At 36.9% G+C, this 12,046-nt stretch overlaps 1 long non-coding RNA gene across 1 annotated transcript in view; it reads right to left on the bottom strand.

Moving 5' to 3' along the window:
• LOC140139898 (uncharacterized) overlaps positions 1-12,046 on the bottom strand; it is a 280,876-nt gene that overhangs the window by 105,679 nt on the left and 163,151 nt on the right. The gene's annotated exons all lie outside the window — the stretch shown is intronic.

Genomic DNA, 12,046 nt, shown 5'->3' with positions numbered 1-12,046 from the left:
ATGATGTACGTGATGACGCGAAAACATTGTGTGAAAATCGGTATCTTCGTTTAAAGTTTTGGCGACCGGGATATGAAACATGCGGATTTGCACCCGGGATTTGCAATACTTGCGCTTGCTTTGCAAGTCCTGTTTCAAGTGCTATTTGACCAAAATGAAACTGAAGCTGAAAATGACGATATATTCCGCACAATGCCACACCTTCGGCATTCTGCATGGAAACACAATTGTCCAGCCTAACATTCGATCAACGTTTAGCCATAAAGTTAGCAGGGGCTGGGGAAAATCCCCCCAGTCAGAACTCTTGCTAACCATTTTGCCTCTCAGTCAAAACAAGTTTTGTTGACCTCTCCGAAATTAAAATTTTCCCATGCCGCCGGAAAAAATTCTGGTGCCGCCACTGTTGTGTTAGGGGCAGGCTGCACCCCACATTCAGTGGCGTGACTACGGTACCCATTTAAGACTTTTAAGGGGCAAAATTGAAATATCATAACCCGCTGCCAAAATGACTTTACCGGAATGCACGCGCGAACGAAATTTGCTTTTTCAAACATTAGGCTACGTTTGCTTTGGTTTGGTCTAAAAATGCTAAATCAGGCTCATCACATTAGGCCCTATTTGGTCAATTTTGTGACGGAAGTTTCGAACCAGGGTGGAACCCCTCCGTGCTCTCCAATCACTCTCCATAGACTTTGGAAGACAAGTGCTTGGCTACTCTATTTTGATTACCAAAAGTTCCAATGGACCTTTTGTCGCGTTTTGGGATTTGAAAGTGATATAAGTGACCATCTCTCGACAAATTGTCTCTTTAAGTTGAGCTTTCACTCAAGCTCTCAAAAATAAACAGGCTCCTACATCAGAATCACATACAGCTAATGAGATATATGATACACATGTTAAAAACAAATAGGTGGGACTGACGACATAGTAACATTTCAGAATAAGTTTCCTCTTGTTTCGTCTCGCTCGTAATGTAAGTATTCCTGTATGTGACGTTGACGAATGAGGGAGTAACATGGGAGGCAACTGGACGCACTATAGCTTAGCGGTAAATTGCGGCGGCCTCACAAAGCGTATGGCCGCCAGGCAATAAAAAGCGTAGCATGCTTCACGATCAAATGTCTTAAACGTACACTTTGTTAAATTTGAGCAACATTGATGTCTTTTTTTCTTAAAAGATGTTCAAAAGTGTTCACGAAACTAGCTGAAACTAGACGTGCGATCTCTGCGATACGTTGTCCTAAAATCACACGATTGTAATGTCATTTTTCCTTGGCCTGCGCCGCCGCGGAGAAGTTGTCTTGAAGCAATCAACACTTGCTTGGCGGTGCTACAACAATTCACTGTTCAATCGGATGCTAGTATTAACTTTGTCTTGTATCATGTGCTATGAGGCATATTATATTAATTTTACCCAGATATAGACAGTGGAGCCCATGCATTTTCATTTATAATTGAACACAATACAAAATGGGCTATTCCAGAAAATAGATGCACATCTATAGAGGAGTTCGGATTTCCGGACTTTTTATCCACGCGTGATTGTTTGAAATCCACACGTGAGTGTCCACCTCCAAAGGCGAAAAATCCAGCAGAAACTTAACCAATATCAGAAATGAGCATAGACCATCGAAATTTTCATGAAAGCAAAATTGGAAATCCAGATATTTCCTTTATTGAAAAGTTACTCCTCTATGGGATGTGCACTAATTTTCAGAACATGCTACTAGAATGCTGACTGCGTCTGTCATGCGGCTCAAATAGTTGTTTGAAGCGTTATTACTCTCTTAAAACCAAAGATTGAAAAATCAATTTTTAAAGATTGTGTTGAGGGATTGAAAATGCAATGGAATTTAATTTGAATTTTCAATCTTTAAGACTGATTTCTCAATCTTAATTTGGACTTTTCCCTCACCCCAATCTTTCCATTTAAGAGAGTACCGGTACGCAACGCTGAGCCGAGATATTTTTGCTTAACAAAGTTGCACAAATTGCGTTAAATCTTTTCCCAACCTTTTGAAAAGGTCGAATTTATACATGTTGAATGAGTCATCTCAACAACAAGACTATCAACATTGAACAATAGTTCATAATGGCCCCCAATGTACTCTCTAAATGTAAAAGAGTTAACCAAACGAGTGAGTACTATATTTTATGCACTCCAAAAAGAGTGAAAATCACTCCAAAAGAGCGAAATTTTCACTCGAAAGAGTCTCTTCAAGGAGCCATTATGCGCTGCAAAAAGAGTTGTCTCTCTCATGGCTCCTTATAAAGAGTGGACATTTCACTGATTCACTCTTTTGGAGTGTTTTTCACTCTTTTTGGAGTGTATAAATATACTCACTCACATTTAGAGCGTAAACAAACCACAGACAAACGCACCATTTCATATAAGCCCCCAAATCGGCAATGCATTGTGGGACAGTTTTTACAGTTTTGGGACACTTTTCCCTCTGACCTATGGAAAATGAAATTGGTTTTTGGGCGTACAAAATATTATTCAGAATGTTTTACTACAATAAAATTTGTTTTAAAAACACGAATATTATATAGGCTAAATTAATTAATTATTTAAAATATTGTTAATGATAATATTATTACAATACTAGATAATGAATAATAATTGGATCAATTTCCCCGATATGTCAGAGGTCAAAGTGTCCCAAAATTGCTCTCAAAAACCGGAAGTTGCAATGCCGATTCACGGGCTTGCCAGGCGTAACAGATAACTGAGGCATATAAGTATAAAGTGGCCCTTTAAAACTGCTTTAGGGTTGGAGTATGGTTCATCTAGCGCCACGTCAAGGATGATAGAGAAGATACAAACAAGTCGGTCGGCAAAGAAAATAGATATAGATGCATGTCGACAATACATTAGGTTTATTTAAAGACAAATATTATGCTGTCTTATCTTATCTTTATTGATTCAAGATTTGTACGGATCGCCGAAATGCATGAATATATAAACGGCACTACAATAAGGCCCACAGTAGGCCCTAAATTAAATACTTACAGAGAGCAAAAGCATTTAGGATTATTATAGACATAATAAAATTGGCCCTATACTTTTAAAATAAAGAGCCAAGGTATATCAAACAAGCAAAATTAACACATGCAGGATGCAATGCAAGGAACAGGAAACAATTGCGTAAAAGTAAACCTGCAAAAACCAAAAGGGCCCAAGTGTAATGCGATGATGAAGCCAAAGACAGAGAAACAACTTTTATTGTTCTCCCTAAAGAGTGAAAAACTCACTCTCCAAAACATAGGGCCTGCACTTTGGCTCGTTTTTTGCAGGTTTACATGGTCCAATAATCACAAGATGACTGACATGTGGTAACAAAGGAAGCAGTCACTGCAATTTGATTATGTCCCATATGATTGGCCATTCAAGACACCCCTGTGAATATACTATAGCGGCCTTTTCAAAATATAATACCTGTTTGCTTGACTGTATTGACAATACCCGGGAACAATACACACAGTATATGCATTGGACAAACTTTTTACAATAAGATAAGTGATGATGTGACCTCCAGATTTATACATCGTTCGTCTCGCACACTGACAACATTTGATTGAATGGACTGTAGGCTACTGCGCCGTGATTACGGTGAAGGACACCGGTTCAAATCCTTTGTTTGGAACCAATCGATAAAAGCATGCAGGGCTTCTATACCCATGTACAGTTTATCCCTACATAACCTATGTCTTGAATACGCTGGCAAAGTTATGTAATAATCGGAGTAATACTAGCAGTAGGTAAAAACAAGTTTTGAATAATCCGCGCTATAAAGTCCCATTCAGTGATCCCAGCGAAAGTGAAAAAAAAATCAAATTGTTACGTTTATAAATTTTGTTGATGAAAAACAATTGGCAAAAAAACAAAACAGGAAAACGACAGTATTGACGAAGTTGAAGCCCCATTCAAATACATGTAGCTAATTTATATACTGTCAGTACCGGTATATAAATTACAGACTCACGTAAATGCATTATTTTTTGTCTTAGACACACGGTTTTCGGCTGAACCACTGCACTAGCAAGCTATGTTAGCACATCTATGACAATGACGAAAGGTACAAAATCAGCCATAGGCCTTTAGATAGCAGAAGACACAAAAGTGGTGTTTTATGACCTTTGACATTCTTTTGTGGCGAGTGACATGGCCTTTCAATTCACGCCGAGTGTCCTTGACAGGTTTGACTATGCTTCAGTGGTCATGAAAGAATTCAAAAGATAACCTCTGCCCCAATAATCCCAAGCAATTGTCTGAAACTGCTCCTCGGATCATAAGAACTCAGTCCTCAAATGATAGGCCTAGTCATAATAATGTCCAAAATATAAAAATTACTGACTATCATTGAAGACTGAGTTCCGCAGTCTAGTATCCAAAATCTGAATTTTGATGATTTTTACGATCGTCGGGATGAAAAAAAATCAAAAAATCACTGAATGGGCCTTTAGTTCCCTCTCCTTACCCTGGCAATGTAAATCAAAGAAAAATAAAGAAAGAAAACAAGAAAAGAAAATTAACCAAATTAAGGGATCTGGAATGAGCGTTTGAGCGTTTCGATAGTATTTTTTGTGGGATATGAGAGCACATCAGTCATATCGAATTGCATTCTGAATACGAAGAATGTCTTTCTGATATCAAATAAATTTCATTGTTTGAAATTCACGATATAATACAAATTTTATGACAAATTATTAAAATTTGATATTTTTCACATTTTGATAAATAACAGTCCTCGAAGTAAATATCATAAATCTAATGTTATATTCTTAAACAGTCCCTGGCATGATACCATACATGTATAGGCCTATGTATAGTAAATTTGTCTGCTTAATCTGTTTTGTGCTGTTTAAGCAAATAGTTAAACATAATTTCCATAAAATGTAAGCTTTTACTGTCAGCTAGATATGTCCCTTTTAATTTTGAGCAGAACAAGTGAGGTAAAGCAAAGCAAATTGAAATTTACTACTACTAGCGCCAATGAATGTTATAAGATTGTAAAACGGTACGATCCTCTGGGTGGGTGTGTGTGTGGGTGTGTGTGCGTATGTGTGTCCTGCACGCGTATTTTTTTTCTGCAACTATAACGGGACGCAATACGATACCGGTATGTTATAAGAATCAAACTTACAAGAAAGATGGCTCTTGTCAAATCCTACAATTCTGTCAGAGAAAATATGCATATTTGCATTAAATTTTTAATTAATTGACATAATTGATTAATTAATAAATATTTTATTTAATGATTTACCATAATTTCAAATATGTCAAACAATATGTCAAATTAAACCTAATGAAATGCTTTATAAATTGGTCAGAGCGCATTTTGCAGAATGCATTTAGTACTTTAGTTACATGATTCCAAACATTCTATTCCAATTTTTTGCTATACACGCATAGGAGCTGTACTTTTAAAATCCGCGCCTAATCAATAATAATAGTCTTTCACTCCATTGTCAAAGTACTGTGCTCCCTGTAGCTGTAGCATTATGGAGTGACCAGGTCCTAGAGTGTGATGGTTTTGTAGCAGATGACAGTGCTCATTCAAGCCTGTCAAGGTCAGTTAGTAGCCACTTGCTGAATGGATGGCCATGATCAGCTATCAAAGAGATGCCTTGTGCAGCTGCCAATCACAGTAGAGGTTTGATAACATTTTGTTAAAAACCCAAATGTGATATAAGGACAAAGCTGTGCATGTTGGTACTTAATTGTTTGGATTCTTACGTTGAAATTCCCTTGTATTAGTATTTTTATGTGTAGTGTATAGTGGTCATAAATTATATAGCTTTTAAATTTTGGGCATTTTTGCTCTGTTGCACTGTACCATTATGGAATTTGAGCAAATCAATTACCGACACAAGCAGGTATACAGTGTATTATTTTATTTTTATTTCGTATCTCAGGAGCACAGCTCACTTGGTAAGGCATCAGAATTTGGTACACTAGCGCTTCGAACTTTAAATCGGAAGGTGGTGAGTTCGAGCCTCATCACGGTCACATTAATTTTATAAACCAAATATTGTTCGAACTTTTCATATTTGTTTTTCTTTTATTGTTTCTTTTCTTTGTCTTTTTTTTCTTGTTTTCTTTATTTTTTCTTTATTTTCTTTGATCCATATTGCCAGTGTAAGGAGAGGAGGAACTAACGGCCCATTCAGTGATTTTTTTCATCCGGACGATCGTAAAAATCATCAAAATTCAGATTTTGTACAAGACTGCGGAACTCAGTCTTCAATGATATAAGCTGATATAGTCAGTAATAATCTTTTGGTCATTATATGACTATCATCATTTGACGACTGAGTTCTTATGATCCATCATCCGAAGAGCAGTTTCAGACAATTGCTTGGGATTATTGGGGCAGAGGTTATCTTTTGAATTCTTTCATGACCACCGAAGCAGAGTTAAACCTGTCAAGGACACTCGGCGTGAATTGAACTGACCATGTCACTCGCCACAAAAGAATGTCAAAGGTCATAAAACATCAACTTGGTGTCTTCTGCTAGTGGTTCAGCCCTAAGCCGTGTAGGCCTATTTAAGACAAAAATAATGCATTTACGTGAATCTGTAATTTATATACTGACAGTATATATAAATTAGCTACATGTATTTGAATGGGGCTTCAACTTCGTCAATACTGCCGTTTTCTTGGGTTTTGTGCCAATTTTTTCATTAAAATTTTTTATAAAAGTAACAATTTGATTTTTTTCACTTTCGCTGGGATCACTGAATGGGGCTTTGCAACGCGATATATTCAAAACTTGTATTCACCTACTGTTATAGCATTAATCCGATTATTACACAACCTCACCAGCGTATTCAAGATATCCAATGCAAATAATCACCTAGATTATGACGTATCATACCGTAAATATGGCGGAGTACTCAAATTCATTCAACAAAATCATGATTACAAGCTATTGCAATCTCACACACATAACAAATGCACAAATACGATCAAATAGGTTGACGACAACGTTTGATTGAATGCACTGCATTGTGCCATGATTACGGTGAAGGACACCGGTTCAATTCCTTTGTATGGAGCCAATCAATAATGTCACGCACATCCTCTATTATTGCCCAATTATTGCCCGGGATGATTGCACACTGTAAAAGAGCTATTGTTATAATGTTTGATGAAATCGTGTTTAACTACCGTATTTGCTTAAGAAGGGACACAATACAGATAAAGCAGACAGATAGACTACATGTGGTACATGTATATACATATTAATATAGGGAATGTGTGTGAGTCGAGTATTACCTAATTATAATAGGGGAGTATCCAAAAATGAATTCACGCCCCTTTCAAATGTCGAGCCAAAGTGCAGGCCCTATGAGAATGGAAATCACTCCAAAAAGAAAATAATATACTCCAAGCTCCTTAAAGTGTTTTCTATACACTTAAGGGATCTAGAATGAGCGTTTATGGCGTTTCGACAGTATTTTTTGTGGGACATGAGAGCACCTCAGACGTATAGAATTGCATTCTGAATACGAAGCATGTCTTTCTGATATCAAATAATTTTCATTTTTGAAATTCACGATATAATACAAATTTTATGACAAATTATTAAAAATTTTCAAATTTTTGATATATAACAGTCCTCGAAATAAATTTTATAAATCTAATGATATTCTTAAAGTGTATGAAGCTGGGAGGAAAAGCCGACGATCAATTGAAAATGTTGACCTTTTATATTGAAGATATGGATTTTTTCCCCCAAAAGACCTATTTTTGTGTGGTGTTTTTTTTTTTTTGGGGGGAGGCGGGAAATCCATATCTTCAATACGAAAGGTCAAAATTTTCAATTGATCGTCGGCTTTTCATCCCACCTACATACACTTTAAGTATAAATCATCAGATTTATAAAGTTTACTTTAAGTACTGTTAAATATCAAAAATATCAATTTTTAATGATTTGCCATAAAATGTGTATTAGATTGCGAATTTCAAAAAATCAAATTTATTTGATATCAGAAGGACATTCTTTGTATTCAGAATGCAATTCGATATGTCTGATGTGCTCTAATGTCCCACAATAAATGCTGTCCAAACGTTCATACCCCTTCCCTTAAGGTTGGGTTTCACTCTTCAGTAGTGAGTTTTTCACTCTTAGTGTCTTACATTAAGCATGTTAAGAGAGTTGGTTTAGCATCGGTGAACAGTGATTTGCACCACTTATTCTAGTACACTCTTGTATTGATAAATGATTTGAGTCTTCTTGGTCTCTGTTGTTTTTGCAGGTTGTGTGCTTTGGAATTGGACAAATTTTGCCATTTTGGCCATCGAACTCCGGGATCGAACTTTACCTATACTTATGTGCCTACACTTGTTTCTTGTGCATACATTTTAAAATGTTTTATCAATCTCCTCGCATTTTCCCTGTTATTACGATACAGTATCTAAGTCAATGTTGAATTGTGATCTTTCTGCTGTCATTTGCAGGATATTTCCATGAAATATATGAACGCGTGCAACATATAGGTTTACAAATTGCGATAAAAATACACTTGGAGCGTTTGCGTACTATGGGTGGCAAACTTGGCGACTTACTTATGACGGAAAAGGGAATCACGTCTTTTATCTTGTCGATCCCCTCGGGTATATATCTTATAGATCCCCCTCGGGTAGTTAACCCAAAGTGTATATTGGAAAGCTAAGATAGGGCCAGAAAATCAGTCTGATGAGTGAAGAGACTCTTAAGTACGCTACAACTTTAAGCACGTCGTCTTTAACTGTCATGAAGCAAGGATAAGAAGCTTCCGAAGAGTTCACAACAACGGGCAAATTTCGCTTTTTGCAATGTTTAAAATATAATGTTTAGATCATCAATGTTGCCATAGAAATTAAGGTATTTTGAATAACATTATAATGTATGTTTAATAGTATATTTTTGTGGATAATATTGTTGGCAATGACTTTTCTTATCTTATTAACTCTCTCCACGCGGGTGTCTACTGTAGACGACAAATTTCATTTTTAATTCAAAAATTTCATAATCACATTTTGGAATAAGGATGAAAAATGCATTAAGATAGCTCTTGATATTTTGAGAAAATATCTCAAAACTTAGACTGTGTTACGGCTAGCAACGCAGAGCATTAAAATAAGCTGTATGTTTATTGCTATCTGCATTTGCTTGCATTGAACTTATATAAAATAATATAGCCTATGAATGAATGTCAATGGCAACATTATCAAGGATGAAGCTGCACGACTTCAGAGATGGCCTGAATACTTGGAAGGTCTGCTCAATGCTAAAGATCCTGAAGAAACCATAGTTTCCTCTGTCTTCACCCATGCAGAACAACTATTCATCAATATGGAGCCACCAGTTAGGGATGAGGATGATAAAGCCATTGGTCTTCTAAAACGCAACAAAGCTCCGGGAGTATAGTTCCTAAAGGATGGCGGAGATGCCATCAGAGAATGGTTGCTCCGTATATGCCAGCATGTATGGAAGAATGAGGTTACACGACCAGAGTGGGGAAAATGCATAATCTACCCTTGCCCGTTGAAGAAGGGAGACCTTACCTACTGCAGTAACAACCGAGGGAGCCATCACCCTCATTGACATCGCCGGGGAGTCTTCTCCACCATTCTAGTAGAATTTCTACGCCAGAGAGTTTATATAAGGATGAATTGGACCTGAGAATGAGAGACACCCAGGCAGGCTTCAGAAAAGGCCGTTATTGTCAAGACCAAATCTTCAGCCTAAACCAGATCATTGAGAAGTGCCTGGACCAACAGCTACCATGCATTATAATTCAATTCAATTCAATTCAAAGTAGTTTATTCTGTGATGTGCCCTGAGTAATTTAATTTGATGATTTATCTCTGTGTACAATTAAATCTATTTTATGAGACATTTTAGGGATTCCCCTTTCTTGCATCAACTTGATCAAAAACAAATTGAATCTTTTCTAATTTTGGATCATATGGGAATACCCCTAGAGATTGTAAAGTGAAGATGATGTCACGGGATTCCCCTCAGGAAGTGATGTCAGGGGATTCCCCTAAGGAAGTGATGTAATGAGAAAGGTTAATGTTATAATTAAGGCTTGGGAATTCACAAGATCACATTTGGCTATTAATACTTGGGATTTCCCATTGCTTGATATATAAGAAAATGTAAACACAATTATTGACACAGTTGATAGTGTTGATCTGGGCTAGCTAGCTAATATGCTTACAGTCCAATTCCTTCAAAGAAAGGAAATTGCTAACCAGAATTAATTTAAGTAGTCAATGCACTACTACCTGCCGGTGTTGTCGGAGAAGATCTAGAATACGTCAAAGAACGTACTTCTTCCAAGAAAGGAATATATATTCTTCTGCCGATTTGCTGAAGTCTGGTTAAAGGAGCAACACAACTGTCAAAATAAGTGGGGACAACTGCATCGCAGTCCTGCTTCCTGAAGATATTGTGTGAAAGGGGGAAATAGCACCAAGTTTGGAGAAAGCAGCACAAGGAGTTAAGTTTAGAGAAAGCAGCGCAAGGAGATAACGGCAAAGAGAAAGCAACACCATTTTTGTGGGAGGATTTCATACGCAAGGATATTTATAAACTCAAGTGTACACTGGACTTCGCTGATTTTTGCAGGACAAGTGAATAAGGATATATTACATCAGTCGTCCAGAACATTGCAAGAACTTTATGATCACCAAGAAGAAGAATGCTGGCTAAGTACTAAATAGATAAAGAGTGATTATATTTGATTATTGTGTATGTGCATTTGTTGTCATATATTATACCAATCATAACGTGCTTTCAATTAAAGACATAGATTTTGTTAGCTTAACCAAACAGTGTATTTGTGTTGTGCATTCGTGTGAGTTCGGGTAAAAAAGGTGATTTTGGCCTTGAGTCAAGTACGACTCGTAACAAAATACATATGCTTTTCCATCTTACATAGCAACAACAATAATAGAAAATGAATAATAAATAATACAGTATAATAAATTAAAACACGATACACTTTGTAAGATTGCATTTTAAGCATATACACTCAATATAATTAATACAAAATTAATTTTAAATCAAAATATCAGTATCATGTAAATATAAACAGGTGAAAAATAAATACATTTAGACAAGTAAACTCAATAATGAGTTTAATATAAGTGAAGAATAAATACAAAGAGTACGTGATATCATAGCAAAAACAATAATATATAAAATACAAAAACTATTATAGACCTATGTTATGAGGAGGCACATGGGATGAAAAAATGGCCTGCTACCAATTGACAGTTGCCATGGAAGGGGGGAAAACATAAGAAGGAGAGGCCAAATAAGACCAAAAGGGCTTTAAGGCTGACCCCACCTTTACCTAATGAGGGATAAATTGAGAGATGACGGGGAAAACAAAACATCACAGAACAATACAGGACAGGACAGGAAGCGAGACTGGCTATGTCATGGCTAAATATCATTGGCTTCAAGGCCGCTTTCGACTCAGTGCACAAGCCCTCCCTTTGGGAGATCCTCCGCATCTATAGAATCCCTTCTAAGATAATCAATATTATTAGGAATTCATATCGGGACACAACCTGTGCAGTAAAAGCAGAAGGTTCCTTATCTAGCTGGTTCAAGATCATCACTGGAGTCCGACAAGGTGATATCTGGTCTCCATTACTTTTTGGTTTAGCCATTGACTTCATCATGAAGAGGGCTGTTGATGAAAACAACAGAGGATTAATCCTACTGCCAAGGAGGAGTTCAAGATATCCAGAAGAAAAGTTAGCTGATCTGGATTCTGCTGATGATATAGCTCTCTTTGAAGAGACTGATGCCAAGATGGCCGAGACAACTGAAGCCATCGGTGTTACTGCCAGCAAATTAGGACTCATAGCAATAAGAAGACAGAGTCTCTGTCTACATATCTCTGTCGTAGATCATGTCCATCGGCCGATCCAGTGTTATAAAACCAGCTGTCCCTCTAGGCAATGAAGGTCTCATTAAAGTAGTCGACCACTTCAAGTATCTTGGTTCTTGATGAACAACAGAATTGGCAGAGCCA

Source organism: Amphiura filiformis, chromosome 18 (genome assembly GCF_039555335.1).
Source record: "Amphiura filiformis chromosome 18, Afil_fr2py, whole genome shotgun sequence".
NCBI classification, from domain to species: domain Eukaryota; kingdom Metazoa; phylum Echinodermata; class Ophiuroidea; order Amphilepidida; family Amphiuridae; genus Amphiura; species Amphiura filiformis.
The sequence above is the reverse complement of the archived record's forward strand: the minus strand, read 5'-3'. Positions and strand labels throughout refer to the sequence as shown.